Source organism: Neopsephotus bourkii, unplaced genomic scaffold, assembly GCF_033783945.1.
Source record: "Neopsephotus bourkii isolate Nb327-2 ecotype Australia unplaced genomic scaffold, CSIRO-AGI_Nbou_v1 NB_1067, whole genome shotgun sequence".
NCBI classification, from domain to species: domain Eukaryota; kingdom Metazoa; phylum Chordata; class Aves; order Psittaciformes; family Psittacidae; genus Neopsephotus; species Neopsephotus bourkii.
The window spans coordinates 3,599,616-3,616,401 of NW_026901555.1; the positions used below are offsets into that span (position 1 = coordinate 3,599,616).

At 51.0% G+C, this 16,786-nt stretch overlaps 1 long non-coding RNA gene across 1 annotated transcript; it reads right to left on the reverse strand.

Annotated features, from left to right (window-relative positions):
• Window positions 1-3,184: 3,184 nt before the first annotated feature.
• Window positions 3,185-7,430, reverse strand: LOC133216915 (uncharacterized). The gene is made up of 3 exons (XR_009726754.1): window positions 7,148-7,430; window positions 4,587-5,218; window positions 3,185-4,063 (listed from the first exon to the last, which is right to left on the reverse strand). It is a non-coding gene; the product is annotated as an uncharacterized LOC133216915 (long non-coding RNA).
• Window positions 7,431-16,786: the final 9,356 nt, after the last annotated feature.

A 16,786-nucleotide genomic window follows, 5' to 3' on the forward strand; every position in this document is an offset into this window, starting at 1 on the left:
GTGTTAGAAGTAAATAAATAAGTAAGCAGAGCCAAGTCAGGAGGGACAGCCTTTTGTGCATCGATCTGGAGCTTTCTGCCAGCAGAATTAACTGGAGTGGAATTTTTATCAGACTTTAATAACTGGTGAGAGCTGCCTGGTGTGTCCTCTGCAAAAGGCTGTTGAGAGACCAGCTGGAGGCTAAGTATCAGAGGCAGATGTGTCTTCCCCTCTATAGGCCCATACTTTTGGGTCTTGTCGCCTTCTCCTTCTCTGTGAAGGGAGAAGCTTTGGACCCCCTGCCATGTCTGTTTCACCCCATCTTCCCTAGCTGAGCATCAGGGAGATGTCCCAGGGTTTGTGCGTTAACTCCCAGCAGGGGAGTTACTGGATGGATCTGTCTAATGTGCTGTCCATCTTTCGCGTGGTTTGACAAAGCTGTCAGCATCTCAGGGGTTAAAACTTGTCTATTTTTTATCATTTGTTTTGGTGATTCACCGGTTCTTTCTGTGCTGTAGAAGCCTGGTGTGACAGAAGGTGCAGGAGGGCAGCTGAGTGGGCATGTCCTGGTTTAATATGCTCTGAAGATGCTGAAAGCACTGAGCTGCCCAGGATTGGCGCCTGGTCCTCTCTGAGCACCCTCCAGGTAATGCCAGAACTCCAGGTCCACCAAATGCTTGGACCAAAGGTGTCTCATCTCCAGCAGCAGCTGGTAACGTTGGCCAAGGGATCCTCATCAGAAATCAAGTGTGCACAGCTATCCATCTCCCATGCAAACCCTTCCAACTCCTGGCTGTCGCCAAACCCAGGGATTTCCCAAGCCAAAGGCTTTATCTGCTTCACTGTTTCTAAGAGCCCTTCACAGGCCTCTGTCCCTTGGCTTTGATTGCCTGGGTGGTGGCTTTGTCCTCAACAGCATCCTGTGGCAGGGCACTCTGCAGCCCACCTGGGCTCCGTACGATAAAAGATTTCCTTTGATTCATTTTAAATCTGCTGCTGCATAACTTTATTGGATGTCCTGGGGGGTTTGTGTTCTGAGAAAATGGGAATAATTGTTTCTTATTCACCTCGTCTCAATTGTCCACAGTTTTATTGAACTCTCTCATATTTCCTCCTCTCTGCAGCCATCTCACTCCTCCTGGAATAAACTGCTCTGTTCTCCTGGTCATTCTTCTCTCCTTTCATTACTTCCAGCAATTTTATAAGCCTTCCTCAGAAATCCCTGGCACTTGAGAGTCTTCCACCCCCTCACCTGGGCTCCTGCTGTCCCCCTGTGCTCGGGGCTGGACTTCCCCTGCAATCCTCATCCAAACCCAGAAACCGCATCGTTTCCTGCAGGGACCCTGCTGCCCTCCACTGTTTCCTGCTAATACAAGCCTGAAAGGTCCCTGCTGATCCCACTAAATTGTCTTTTACACCACAGGTGACCAAAAATCTGTGAGACAGGGAAACTCTTTGGAAATAAACCCATGAATCTGTTGTTGGGGTTTTTTTACCCCGGTGACAATGATAACAATGGGAAGAAACTCCCCTCCTGCACCAGGGGCCCTGGGGGATGCCCTGCCTGAGGCTGGTCTCTCCCTTGCCATGCCCTGCCTCCATGTGAAAGCTGGCAGTCTGGGAATGTCTCAGGGATTGATCAGTGATTCACTTTTCCAGCCCGGTCCAGCACCCATCCCCAAGGTTGCGGTGATTTTCCGGTCGCCGTAGCAACTTGTGGTGTTTGATGCCAGTTTTACCGAGATAAAGGGAGGAAAGCTGAGAGCAAGAAGGCAACAGAGAACATGTAGAGCTGGCAAAGAGCAGAACATCAGCACCACTGTCCAGCCCAGAAAAAGGAGAACAGGGGCAAAAAGAGGGGAGTGGAGGAAAGGGAGGATTTATTGCACCTTCCCACAGCCTGACCATGAGCACTGAGCATCTTAGGCTCCAAAAGCTGAAAACAAAGGGTAGGAGGAAAAGGAACTTGTGTCTTGATAAACACAAGGTTGAGAAGGTGATAGGTCGAGGGATTTGGGCTCCAAGAACTTTCTCAAACCATAAATTTTCAATAGTACTGCTGAAGTCAGGAAACCTGAGCTGGCTTTTGGAGATGGATTATCTTGGGAGCAGACAGGGTCAGTTCTAGGCCTCCTCCCCGATTCCCACCTTGTCTTTGTTATGGCCATGGTCTATGCTTGCACCCGTTGAATGTGTGCCTGCACCCAGGTGCTTGGGTGGGTTTGGGACGTGCCTGGGCTGTGGCTCCAGGCCCTGGCTCAGCCTCAGAGGGATGCTGTCCCTGAACATCTATGCAGCATCTGCATCTTGGAGCAGAGATTTCTAAACCAAGAGAGCTTTTTCCTGGTCTCTTTTAAACCAGAAGAGGTAGCTGTGATCATCCAATGGGCAAAGCAAGCCCTTAAAGCTTGCCTGAGACGTTTGAACCGCAGTGTACTGGGATGTCAGCAGGAGGAGGTAGTCCAGTTGAGGCTCAGAGGTGTGTTGGGGCCCCACAATAGCACAATGACCCCATTGCTGTGATGTCCCCACTGCGGCCAGGCACAGCCCTGCCCCAAACATTCTGAGGTTGGTAATAAGTTGAGAGACAACAGCGCGTTCTTTTCTTTTGCCGTGGCGCAGCACTGGGTAGTGTCAGGATATTATGCTACACCCAGGCCAGGAGCAGGCAAAACAAACATCAGCTGATTGTCTCAGTCCTTCCGACTGCTCAGTAACGTGGCACTGGGGGAAAATTCCAGCCCTGATGCCTCCAGTCTCGCAGCCGAATGATAGCCCAGCCTCACCGGTACCTCCACTGCCTCCCTTACAGCTGCTGGTGGTTGGGGAGGGGGTTACAGCAGTAGGTGACACCATCTCATTGTGCGGAGGACACAGCGAGTGCCATTCCCATGTGCAGCAGCAAGCAGTCGAACCACTTGCCTTGAACAAACTGTGCCAGATCTGCATGGGAAATGCCGCTCCTTCCACACCAGCGTGCCAGGATGTGGCTGGTGGATGTGGGCTGGGCTGGGAAAATCTCCACTTGGCTCTTTAATTGCCCTGAGTGTAAAGCCTCTCCTGGACGCTTTGCTCAGAAGTGGTTTGAGCCATGGCCAGCAGCCCCCATCTCCTCCTGGAGCAGAGGTGGCTTGGGAGGTGCTGGGGTCCAGGAGGATCATTTGGAGGGAGAGGCTGTTCTTTCTGGGAACAGGGGCTGAAGGAGGGAGATGCAGCCCAGCAGTGGGAGCCTGTGCTGGGAGCCAGCAGCACTGGGTTTATCATCAGTTTGATGACTCTCCCAGTGACCTAAGGGAGGGGAAACCGTGCTCGTCCATCAGCCGCTGTCAGTGGAGCAACGGGTCTGACATTGGCAGCTCCTGAGAGGTGCTGGGCAGGTCAACCCCATGCTCTTGCAGGCTGAGCGTTCCTTAAACACTGAGCAGGTCGGGGTGAAAAGTCCCCTTCATGCTTCCTGCAGTTTGTTTCCCTGTGTTTCATGTCCCTTTTTGCATTTGCTTTCTGTGGCTGCTTGACAGTGAGTTCTTTGGCAGAAGCACGCACGGAAACAGCTCATATAAAATGTAATCTGGCCCAAGAACTAGTTATTGAAATAATTTGATGAATAATTTAGGATAACAATTAAAGTCAAAAAATTCACAAATAGCTCATGAGCAATGCATGAACCGGAAGAGAGGCTAAAGTTTGCCTGATAAGTGCTTTGCTACCAATTAGTCACAGACGCCTGGCCCTGAGCCGGGCTGGTCTGGAGAAGGGAAGGCTGCGGCTGCACCCACACAGTCCTGGTGCTGGGCGGTTGTGGGATGCCCTGTCCTGGGGACATGGAGATGTAGGCACAGAAGCATCACGACGTGGGTGACCTCCTGGGAGAGGGATAACTGCTGAACTCATTGGGAAATGTGGCTTTGGCTGTCCTGAAACGGAGTGTGAGTTTGCCAAACACTGCTTCAGCCTGGCAGGAGAGCTCTAGGGGTGTGCAGAGCATGGCCGGTGGTAAAGATGCTTGACCCAGCACTGGAGGATCGTGTCTGGATCCTTCTTTCACCAGAGGAAATGTGCAGACAAGCTTAAAATACCCCCAAAACTGAATATGTCAGATGGAAGATTTTCCTGGAGCAGGGAGATCCAGCTCTGATGTTCAGGTCCCAGTGTCCTCCTGGGCTGTTTCAGCCGGGCTCTCCTGCCTTTACCAGCTCTCCTGCTGCCTACCCAGGTCCCCAGGCAGCAAACACTGCAGCAGTAACAGAATTAAGTTTTATTTGAGCTGAAATGAACTGTTTCCTGGCTGCTGCAATGAACCATTCTCCCTCTCCCCAGCCCCATGTTCTTTTCAGATCAAACAAAATGCTTTGCTCAAAATGAAACAAAATGTTTCAATTCCCTTTTGGGTCATTTCTAGCAAAAAAAAAAAAACCAAGGGAAGGACCAGGGAGCTAGCAGCCTGACGAAGAGATTCCGCGTTCTCACTTGGTGCTTGTTCCAGGGAGTTTGTGTCTCCCTTGCTGGGACCAAGGCAGGAGCAGGTGGCCCAGAGGTGCAGAGAGGGATGAGCTCTGACCCAGCCCCCCCTGCTGCAAACCTCCCACTGAGCCCGAGTCTCCCCATACCTTCACAGCAGGGATGGGTGATGTGGGGTGTCCTGAGAAACCCAGCAAAGATCCCACCTGTTGGGACATCTTAGCTCCTGCTGCCACTCCATTGGAGGATGCCTGTCTGGGGAAGTTTTACTATTAAATCCCCTAATAAGCAGAAAGTTAAAGACTGGGGCCATGTAAAACTCTGCCAGATGTCTGTTGCAATTCAGGCAGAAGAAGAGGGGGAAAATAGGCAGTTAATTAGCTGACAGTGCAGGAGGTGCAGCAGTTGTGAGTGTGACTGTGTCCCCAGGTACAGCAGAGCCCTTGCAGGGGTCAGGATGCCACAACGCAGACCTGGGACTGTCCCAGAAGGCATAGGGGTCCAAGGCCATTCCTCCTCTTCCAGCACAAGTACCAATCCCTCTGCTTGGTCCTCAGCGCTTTCCTGCTCCCCCAGTTCCATGAATGGGATCTGTTGGAGCAGCAGGAGATGGTGCTGCCGTGCCTTAGTTTCCCCAGCTTTGAAATGCAGATGGTAATAGGCTGGTGTTCAGATGATGCTGTCAATAGAGTCAGTGTTCAGCAGAAAGCATTGTGTCCGAAACAGGAATGTTTTCAGGGAGTATGCTGATAGCTGGCATTTTAGCAGAAGATTCTGAGAGCTGTTTAAAGTGGAAATAGAAAACATTGGTTCAGCTTTCCCAACTTTCTCTGCTAGATTCTCACCCTTTGAGGAACAGAAAACTTTAATGAGCTTTTCATTTTCCAAACTATTTTAAGGGGTTGTTTTTGTCTCTTGGGATTTAAAAAAGAACAAAAAACAACAAAAACCAAAAAACCCAAAGCAAAACAAAGAAAATACAAACCTTTGGAATTTCCCAGTGAAGAGAAACCCCATTGCTGACCCAGTATCCGTCACTGGTGTTCAGAGAGCACCATCGCACACAGTGAAGGTGCTGAGGCTGGTGAGAAGGAAGATGCCCACCTTGGCAATGCCTCTGGAAGTGAACGGGTCAACTCTGATAATGCACCTGTTCATTTTCCCCTTTGATGGCATCACATTTTGCACTGCAGAGGAATTACAGAGTTCAGATGGTGACAGCCAAGATCTGCCCCCTTTGCGATGCCCCCTTTATGGCTGATGCAGTGTTGGGCACAGAAATGGGGTTTAGGAGTTGGGGGGGTCAGCCCTTCTTCCCCATCCCCACACCCCTTCCAGACCCGGGGATGTGGGCACAGGGTCCAGCCAGTGCATTCACAGGCATTTCCAGGGTGAGGGTTTATGCAGATTTATGTTAAAATATTCCTGCGTCTTCGCTGCACGTTTATTTTTATTGATTTGCAAATGCAAACCTTTGTTCTGCGCGCGGTCCGCGAGCCTGGTGGCATGTCACTAACTTCAGGTTGAACATTTTAATATCCCTTTCCTCCTTGTCCCCCACCCCCACTGCACACTCTCCACACCCTTCCCCCAGGCAGCTCAGCCTGGCACTAGAGAAATGTGATACAGTCCCCATTCCCTGCATCCCTATCCCTGCATCCCCATCCCTTCATCTCCATCCCCATCCCTGCATCCCCATCCCCTACATCTCCAACACTGCTTCCCAAGTTCAGACCAACATCTTGCTGCCTTTTCATGAAAGGGGCTGAGCACAGACAGAGAGCAAAATTTTAACACTTCCCCCCCACCCCGTTCCCTCGCTGCCTCCCTGGTGTCGGCTCAGCCAGCTTTCCGCCTGTCACTTTAAATGGATGTATTTAAAGCAAATGCAGAAATTGCCATTCAGTGCAAGGCTTGTAATAAAGACGACATCTCCGTTTCCAATGTGTATTTATATGTAGTTTGGGTTTTGTCTGGGGGGGACGTGGGGAAAGTCACAGGAAACGCCAAGCGTTGACATGTCTGTGATAGAAAATAGCTCTGTGCTCCTCCTGCGAGGTGCGTGGTGTTTTCCAAAGTGACATTTAACTGAAGGGAACCTGTGGCAGCACTTCTGCTCGGGGCAATGTGGCAGCAGCCACCTCTCTCTGTGCAGCAGGAGGCATGGAGCTCTGCAGCTGAGAGCATACAGGGCCAGCTGGGAAGCAGTGTGCTGGGCAGGCATGCTCATGGGCCCTCGGTGGGCAGCATGGACCAGCCCCAGCCCTGGCCCCTCGCATGCAGCCCATGCCTGGTCCCAAGGTTGGTCCTTACCAGAGTGGCCCTGCTTCACCTCGAGAAGAAAATGGGGAGCACTCAGACATCACACTGCAACAGATTGACTCACAAGGAAGGATTTAAAGAGCTAAATCTGTCTGTCTTGGCAAGCCACAGCTGTGAGAGAAGGGGAGATGAAAGGATGCTCTCTACAGAGTGGAGGGTGCAAGAACCAAGCAGGGAGCAGGAGCACTGTGCAAGGCTGAGGGATATGCCTAGGAAAGGGAAAACAGGCTGGATAATGGGGAAGAAGCTTCTTGGCATGAAGGAGCTTCCTACAAACCTCATCTCCCCCTTCACACCTAGGGGCCCTGAGCCCAGGAATGGCTCCCTCATGTTGGGAGTCCCTCCCACCCTGCCATCCCTCAGGCTGCTTTCAGGGACACTGTCTTACCTCTGTGATTACAAGCAGCCAACCCCATGAGTTCCTTCATCCCCAGCACCAGGCTGCACACCATCACACAGACTCAGCTCCACAGGTTCACTTCTGCCATAAATGCAGCATGTAAAAACATTCCTCTCCACCTCATGCCCCCCGTGCCAGAGCTGGAGCACTGTCTGCAGGGCAGCTTTGCCCTGCCCTAGCCCCTCGCACTGCACTACTGGAGCTGGGTTTATATTTAATCAGCCTGTTTGCTGTGGCTCTGTCTTCTGAGCGCCCGAGTCATCAAAGCTCCTCCGGCAGCCTGGACGCATCCATTTAATGGACTGCTACGAGACACATCCTTACTTCATTACTTCATTATTTACAGGAGGAAGCTTTTATGCCGGGGCCAGCAGCGTCCTCATCAGAGTCTGATGGAGCTGTTGAGGGGAGGGCAGAACCAGAGACACAAGAGGCACAAGAACCCCAAACCCCTGGATTACAAAGCCATTAGCTCATTGTTCTTAGCAACTTAAAATTAAAGGATTTAAATCCTGAACATCAAACTCCCAGTTTTTCTTTTTGTGTTTGCCCAATTGCTCTGTTCATTCCAGAGTAAAGCTGTTGCAGTGGTCAGAGCTGGCTCTGCTTTTGCACCGTCTAAGCGGAGGGAAAACACAATGTCTGCTAAGGAGGAGTAGGGCAGAAGAGTGATTCTGACCTCTTGAGATACCCATTAGTTGGATTTTCTGCACCTTCCCTGACGCTTGCAGTAGGCACTGGGGCCCCTCATTCAGTGCATGGGTTAAGGGAGGGCCCTGGGTTTGTGATAGGCATTTCATCACAGGGAATGGAGCCCTTACAGCCCCAGCTGGGCTGGCAACAGGCAGACCAGACTGGGCCAGAAAGGCCAGGGGCTTCTCCTTCCCTATTGTCCAAAATCCAGCCTTATCCTTCTGCTGGTCCCTGGAGCTTAACCATCTCTGCAGCTCTCCTGACGGAGACATGATACTTCAGAGTCCAGACAAATGGGGCTCTGGGACCAGCCTGCAGGAGATCTCTGAGACAACCAGTGAAACAGGATATTCTGAAGAACCGGATCATTTTATGACCATTAATAACATTTACAGCTACTGAACGTTATCCAGTTTTACAGGAATAGCAAGACTGATGCTGCAACGCTGAGGTTGGCTGTAGCAGTTGCAAGGGGGAGCCCCTTACTCCTCATGTTGTAACACAGGGTATTTGGCCAGGTACAGCTGGCTGACCTCCTCCTCGGAAGCAGGAGTCGCTGGGGACACAGCACACGCTACATGAACCAAAGGATGCTGCCAGAAAACCAGGCTTGAGCAAAGCAGGGCTGTGCTCTGCTGTGCAGTGAGAAGGGATGCTCTGCCTCCAGGTCTTCTCCTGACATGCTAAAGGGGAGGGGGTGCAATGGTGTTTTGCAGTCAAACTCACTGCTAGCAGAATTAAAGCTATGCTCCCTTGGCTGGTTCTGTCAAACCCTCCTCTCTGTCTGTATCCATATATCTATCTATGCACACATACACACCGTTCATCACACTTGGATCCAAGTGACCTGGAGTAGCACAGTACAAACAGTGTAGATCCTATATAAACAGAGGTTATATATATTTTCCTCATTTATTCCTTGCTGACAGAAAAGCGGCCTCTTTCACAAGGAAAAATAAACCAACACAATGGCAGTCCTGAGTTCAGCAAGTGTTCCCTAGCAGATTTTAACCATGTTAAGCTAGGTGGTTGTAAACAGACTGACAGCACGCCTCCCAACCTTTGAAATTCCTTGCAGTCAGTTTCCTGTCTCAAATTCACACCATCACTTTTCCACCAGGGCCTTAAATTAATGCCCGGCTGGGGTGCGTAATTACCAGCTCCCTAATGGTCCAAAACATCCTGAAGGGCTGAAGTTTCTTTTTTGATTTGTGGCTCTGAGTTGGAGTTGTAATTACCAAATTGATTTTAAATGCAGGCTCCGTTGACAGACTATTGGCAAACAGCATCTCTGAGTCTTCAACCATTCATAAAAAGAAAAAAATAGAGGAAGCCCTTGATGAATATACCTTGATCTGCAGCTGCTGTTTATTTAATACAATTTATGGGCGATGGTATTAGGTTTTATCAGGGAGCTGCAGCTTTGGAAGCACTGCTTTGGCAGGAGCGGTTGAGCTGAAAAGTTGGGTCATAGATGTGAGCTGCTGGAATTGTTTTTTCACATGGCAACCCCTCTCCTTGGTTCAGCTCGGCTCTGCTCTCCTCCTCACCCTTGCTGTTCTGCAGCTTGGACATCATGGCAAGCTCAGTGCAATGGGAAGGGGCTCTCAAGCTGCCTGATCTCAAGCAGGTAGATGAGAAGCATCCAAATATCCACCAAAGTCCAGAGGCAGCACATTTTCTGGGTGCTGATACAATGCTGGCAGGTGACCTAAACATCAGCCACCGCTGGCTCACACCATGCCAGCCCCTGGGACCTGCTGAATGATCCACCTCTGTGCTTGGCACCCATGGATCTGGAAGTGCTGAGTGTAGGGTTTACTCCTGCCTCCACCAGCACCTATCTGGACTGATGCTCCCATGGCCAGTGAGGATAACGCAGTCTTGGGCCTTTCCTCCCAGTCCTACTGCTTCTGGCCAGTTATTCTTGGGTGGGTGCAGGCTATGTGGCTCTCCCTGGATTTTCAGTGCCCATCACAATGGGGCCTTGACCTCCTAAGGAGGTTTCTTTTCTCCCTCTGATGAGGGTTTGCTGCAGCAGTGCCCTCTGCTCTGTGGTCTACAAGATGATACATCACAGACAGGAAGAACTGGAGCCTTCAAGGTTTGGCAGGAGAACCATAGAGCTAGGAAACGAGGGGAGGGGAAGGGTCAGCACACCACACCTCAGACCCAGCTCCCTGAGAAGGTAAAAGTGACTGAAGCCCTTAAAACACCACTGCCATCTTCTGCTGCACAGGACATGGTTGGCAGAGCTGTGAGCCTGCATGGGAAAACCAGGGGCCACAGCCCCAATACCATGTCAGGGGTGCAAGAGCTTCCCAGTCAATGCCATGTGAACAAGGCACTTGCATGGCACTCCCTTTCCAACAGGAAGACTGCATCCGTCCTGTGCTACTGAACTCTGCTGAGGCTACAGGTTCCTCAGCGCTCAAACTGGCTCTTTAGCATCAGGGACATTCAGATAGAGCACACATTGAGGCAGAGCTGAACCAGACACTTTTGCACCCTCCATTTAGCACCACTGTTCAAGGAAATGGTATTTCCTGGGATCCAGACACCTTTCTACAGGGGCTCAAGTTTTCATTTCAGAGAATCTTCTTTCAGTTGCCCACCTGCAGCAGGGTTGACAGAGTTTATCTTGCTTTCAGCCAGCACTGGAAGCTGCTGATTAAAGCAGAAAATATTAAGGGTCTTAAAACTTCAGGTGCATCACAACTATCAGCTGCTCCCTTCCCTCTCTGGAGTTGGGAGGATGGATTGCTCTGACAGCATCCCACTGGCCTGAGATACTGGGTATCTCTCAGGGTCATTCACAGGTCAGAGCCAAACAACTCCATCCCAGAGTGGGAAGGTATTAAGCAGGGAATGAGCTGCTCCAAGAACCGAGGGACCCCAGCGGGTAGGAATGAAGGGCATCAGCACAGTGATGGCCCTTGGGAGCAGAGGCGGCAGCTGAGTGTGTCTGTGGGAGCAGGATGTCAGCTCTGTGCAATCACTCCCCTGGCTAGGATGATGATCTCAGGGACAGGGAATCTGCAAGCAGCCCCAGGAGGAAGAGGCAGCACAGGCAGGAGCGGGGAGAAAGCAGGGCAGAACGGGATGGCACCCGGGTGAGATCTGGGAAGTTCTGGTCCTGTTCTGGTGTATTCATGCCCTGGGACAACCCTGCCGGTGACCCCAGGATGGGCAGGCAGCAGGTCCAGGCAGAGCAGGGGCAGTGGGTAGGCAGGGGTGTCTGCAAACAAGTGGGTGTCCCGGGGTCAGAAAGGCTTAGAGAATGGTGTGGGAGAGGCTGGCTGATAGGAAAGCAAATAGTTTGGCTGCCTCCATGGAAAAGTACCTGGTCTGGTTTGTTTCCTAGATTCGTGATGAAGGATGAGGATTTAGGAGAGAGGGAGGGAGAGCTGCAGCTAATCCACTGATTAACCTGAGAGAGAAGCAGACGCTAAATTAAGACAAGAAGGGCAAGACAGAAAAGTCAATACCACCAACCCAAACAACAGCAGAGCACGGGATGGGTCAGCCCTGGTGAGGTTTAAACACAGAAATGAAAACCACACGGCAACCAAAGGGCAAGGTTAGAAACAGCACAGAGAGCTGGAGGACTGTGGAGCAACGTGAGAGAGCAGAGACAAAAAGGGGAGCAAGGTGCAAATTCCCAGTAGGAAATACCAGGGGCATGATGGGATTCTGTCCACTGTATCTGGCTGAGGAGCTGTTTGCAAGGACCCTGACCAGGGGGATGCTAAACCTTTCCTTGAAGATGCTGGTCTGGATGGCAATGACACCTGCAGGACTTCTGGTCTCGTAGCAATAGGGTTAGGGCAAACCCCCAACTCGGCAAATACATCTGATTTGGGATAGATTTGGAACCAGATCTGAACTTAGGGATTGGGCCCAATGCACGGATGAGCCTGAGAGGCTGTGGGAGATATGGGCATATCTGCTTTGGGGGGATTCTGGCACAGCTCAGGCTGTGTAAAGCCACAGAGTGTGATTTGGGCTTGGCACTGCCGCGAGCAACGTTCTCTCTTTCCTTTTAAAGCTCAGGCCTGGCAACCCTGTAAATGCCATGGGAGCAGCCTCACGCCGAGGCTCAGCAGAGGAAGAGGTCCCCTGCAGAGATTACTTCTCACATGCCACAGCTATGAGTACATGAGTTGGGAACACGGGTCAGGATGGAGCAGTAGGGAAGGCTCAGCAGCGAGGCATCCCATAGTAGGGTCTCCATGCCAGCAGGCTGTGGCACACCGTGGGGCTGGGCTTCTTGGGCTGCTGGCTCTCAGCAAGAAGTTGCCACAGCATGGCTATCAGCTCACTGCATGGCCTGGGTGCGTCCTACCAAAATCCACCTGCTCCGTAGCTGCTTGGGACAGATCTGTTGGTGTTCCTGAAAGCGATCAGTGGTGGCAGCATCCCTGTGGTCCCTCTGGAGCATCACGCAGATGTTGAGTCTTGTATCCTGAAATATGTGTCTGGACAGATTACAAAGAACACACAAAGAAACCTACCCTAAATCAACCCGTCCCCTCTGTGGCTAAAGCTCTTCCCCTCCTGTTGTGCTGCTTGGTTTAATTGCTAGCACACTGCTGTCCGGTCCATGTCGATGCATGTGAGGTGCGCGGGGCCATCGGAGTTTGCAGGGATACCTCATTGCCTTTGTGTGTGCCTCCGTGCTCTGTGTGTGTGCCATCGTGTGCAATCCGTGTGCATGCACACATGGTTCTGCTTTGGTTACTATCATTACGATGTATTTACCACTGTGCACTTCACCAATACGCTATTTATACTCCAATAGAGTGTGTCATGCTTTGCATTAGTCCAGCCAAATTACAACTTCAAAGTTCTCAAGTTCAGCGGGGGCTCCCAGTCTCTTCCTGGCAGAGGGGCAGGCACAGGTCTGAAAGGTTTCTTATTTATTTTGCTCGGTATGAAGCTGAGGAACCGCTTTCCATCTGGAACCATGTGGAATTTTTGCATCTGAGATATTTAACCTGACTTTAATTTGAGTCGAAACGTCTGATATTTCTGATAGTAATACCCTGCCGGGGGGGGGCGGAGGGGCGGACCGAAGGCACCCCCTTCTCTCCGCAGAGGCACTCCAGCCGGTCCCTGTTAAGCGATTCCTGGCATACGAGCACGCGGCAGACAGTAATGGAGAGCCTAATCAGATCTGGGGAGCTCCGAAATCACTGGAGCAGTGGCAGAGTAAGTGGGTGTCTATGAGAAACCCAATAGTTCCCCATTCATTTTCCTCCTGGCCACCATCCATCCCGGGGCTGTGTGTGCCTCCCCTGGCTGGTGCTGCCCTCACCCCCTGCACAGGCTGCTCAAAGTGGGGTGGGCTCTGCCAGGCTGCTGCTGGCAGGGGCTGACAGGGGTTGACAAGGCCTTTATTACCCCCCACCTTCCTTTTCTGAAATGCCAGTGAAGTGCTTCTCCAATACATTATTTAAATCAGGAGAAAACGAGGCATTTGCCATTTATATCTCATTGGATTCATTGAAAGGCGACTGTACTTATGCTGTGCACATGATTTACCTCACTGCTCTTTGGGCAGAGAGGGACCCACATCTGCAATGCTGGGGAAGGCTGTGTAGGTCTTCCAGGCAGGCTTTCCATAGTCAACCCTCAGGGCAGAAAGAGGAGAGCTGTGAAGCTTGCCTCTGGAGGCCACCCTGGCAAGAGCAAGCCCAGGCTGATGTAAGCCCTGCCAATGGGCCCACCAAGGTCCAGCCACCATGTGAAGCTGGTGTTTACCCTCACAAGGGTTAAACATCAGTAGCCAGCAAAATAAATGCAAAATCTAACTTTAAAGCCCCCTCGCACTCTGACCCCTTCTTTAAACTTCAATAATGACTTCTAAGAAAATGTTACTTGAAGGAACACTATATTATTGCAAATCAGATTTCCTGTCTCTGGTTCAGCCATCGTGAAAAACTCCGTGATTTCACTTCAGATCCTGAGATAAGGACCGACCTTCAATGCAAAGCTCCACAGCAGGGTTTGGATGTCACAGGTATTAAGGAAACCTCCCTCCTTCCACAGATGGAACCTGACCTACTGGGGACGGGGAGGGAGGCTTGGACATCCTGGAACACAGGATATGGATGGAGTGGGGGCAGACCTGACTTAGCAAATGGGGGGACACTGGATGGATGGGTGATGAAGGAGGTGGGGGCAGCAGGTCAGGACCAGACACTCAGACCAAGGGCTGGAATAGAGCTCCAGCAGCGGGGAAGAGCCTCCAACCTGCAAAGCAGGAGCTCATAGAGCTGTTTCCTGGCTCAGGCATTAAAAACTAGCTGGGTTGCTATAATCTGTATTAGATTTAAACTGTGCAATAAATGTTTCAGTTTATTGATGCCAGACTGCAGCCAATTACAGCTGAACTCACCAATGGATTAGTGCATGGTGAGAGACCAAATGGCTTGGGGAGGGAGCTGGGGTGAGGTAAGCTGGTCAGAGTGCACAGCAGTCTCCCAATTCCCGGGTCATCAAGCCTTTCCTAAACAGAAATCTGGTTCGGAAAAATAAAGCTGGTGATGGTGTTTTCGTGCCATCACACACAGTGCAAAACCCTCAGGCCCTTCCACTGAGTGTCTGCACTTTGGAAGTGCTGGACAGGCAGAGCATGCGTCTTGCAGGGCTGTTTCCATCCCAGGAGAAGGGTGGCCAGCCATGTCCTTCTCTCTTGACTGCACCCTGTGGTTGCCAGCACAATACAAGTGGGGCAGGAGAGGTTTGCTGGAGGCATCTGCCTGGGCTCTGCATTTCCATCAGCCGGTTACTTCATCAGTTACATAGTCCTCCCTCAGAAATTCGGCTTTGCAAGCATGAAATCCAGAGCACCAGGGTATCTGGCTCTTTCCTGTCTCTTCTTTCCCTTTTTCGGTTGTGCTCTGTTCTGTCCCATTCCTTCCTTTGCCATTGTTTTTGGATGGTTTTCCCCCTGCCTGGATGGCACCATCCCTCCGCAGTGCAGCCAGGACCCTGGCTCCTCTGGCCAGCAGATGTTCCTGTCAGGTAGGAGGTCTAGGACTGGTTTGCTGACAAATCAGGACCACACATTGGGGCTGACTCCTCACTCCTCCACTGTGGGAAGGGCAGCCTTTCTGCCATGTGTTGCCTCCACACTTGCCAAAGACAGCCTGTATTATTAGCCGGGGGCCTGAAGAGCCACCACAGGATTGCAGCCACCCTAAACCTCAGCGAGTTCAGCACTCTGATGGATTGCTGGTGAAAAAATAAATTAGAAGAAAGAAAGAAACCCAAATCCCATCTCTCTGCAAAACAAAGATGCAACAGAAGATGAAAGGCCTCATTGCTGGAGGCGGATTCAAAACCCCACTCCCTCTAGCAGCAGGGTCTATATAGGGTGATGTCCTGAAGTCAGCAGCCAAAAGTCCAAGTCCAAAGCAGAAAGCAGCACCACAGACAAACCCCTGTGCTTCTCAGTGCCCATAGAAGTGGCCTGCTAGCTGCTGTGCATCGGGGGCTGGTAGGCGTAAGCCCAGAAGGTGAAGATTGGGGCAAACTCGTCTCTGGCTGGGATGAGTGCCAGGCTTATTGCATCCCAGGGGAGCTTCCCCTGCTCCCCACTGTGCTGAGCTGGACCTTGAATGCCCGCGCATGCTGCAGAGCCTGGCAAGATGTCAGCTGGAATAGGAAGCTAGCGTCAAAGCCAGAAGGATGCAAAAAAAATAAAATAATGCATTTCCAGGGCCCCTGCCATGTGAGGATTAGGGTAAAACCCACGGATTTCTCAATATTTTCCTGACCCAAAGTGCTGAGTTTGTTTTGCTGTGATTTATGGGATCCTGTTACTCGTTCTTTGTGAATAGCGAGACAGTCACCGGGGATTTATTAAAACGTTCACAGGTCCCAGAAGTCTGTCAGATTTTTGCATGAGTAATAATTTGCCTGAAAATTGGGAGAAGAAGGCAAGTTACTCTCTACTCCTTGTTCATTAACGTGGCTGCCAGGAACATTCTGGCATCCAGGCAGGGAGATGGCCAAAGGGCACAAGCCTTGGCTGGCATGGGAAGCAGCAGAAAGACAAAGCCAACACTTTCCAAGCAACCCCTTGGTTGCTGGGTGCGCTTTCCCTCACAGCTATTCAGTGTATGGACTAACGGGTCCACTAGAAGGAAATCAAGCCCAGGTACAAGCATTGCACTTCTCCAAATGGGTGCCATTAGCAGAGTTCTTATTCAGCAGATGCCCAGCTCCATCTAGAACCAGAGCTGGCACACAGCTTGTTTTCCACCACCTTAAACTGCAAATAAACACCAAACAGACCTACATTAAAATAACATTAAGAAACAACCCAAACTATCAGGGGAAGGAAATTCCTTTTTTTTTTTTTTTTTTTTTTAATTCAAATGGAGCTTTTTTTGGTCTTAGTCCTGGCAAACAAACAGCTGAGATCAGTTCCCAATTAGGTGCTGTTGGCTTCTCCGAGCAATGAGGGATGACCTAGCTGATTTCTCCTAGCTCATTTCCTTGAGCCCCTTGCAGAAGAGCCCTTGCAAACTTGGAATGTGGGGCTGAGCGCTGACGTGCTGAATTTCTCTTTGTTGCCACTGCCGCCCCCCTGGCAAGGACAAACCTGACCCCCTCCCTTGTCCCAGCAGTCCCCTTCTGAAACCCTGCCAGCACCCTAAGGCTGGGTTTCCTGGTCCCCACCATCCAGGATCAGCGGGGCCTTGGGGCTGAGTGGAACCAGTCTGAGTACCGGAGACCACCAAGAAGGGTCCATCAGCCTCAGAGAGTTGCTGGCAGCCACTTTATCTTCTGATCAGCAGCAAACCAGGCTTCTTGTGCAGAGATGTTAATATCAAATAGTCACTTCTTGGTTTTAAAGAGTCTATTACGATTCTTCTTTCTCCAGGAAGAAGACACTTAGCATTGTCCTCATTAAATCTTACC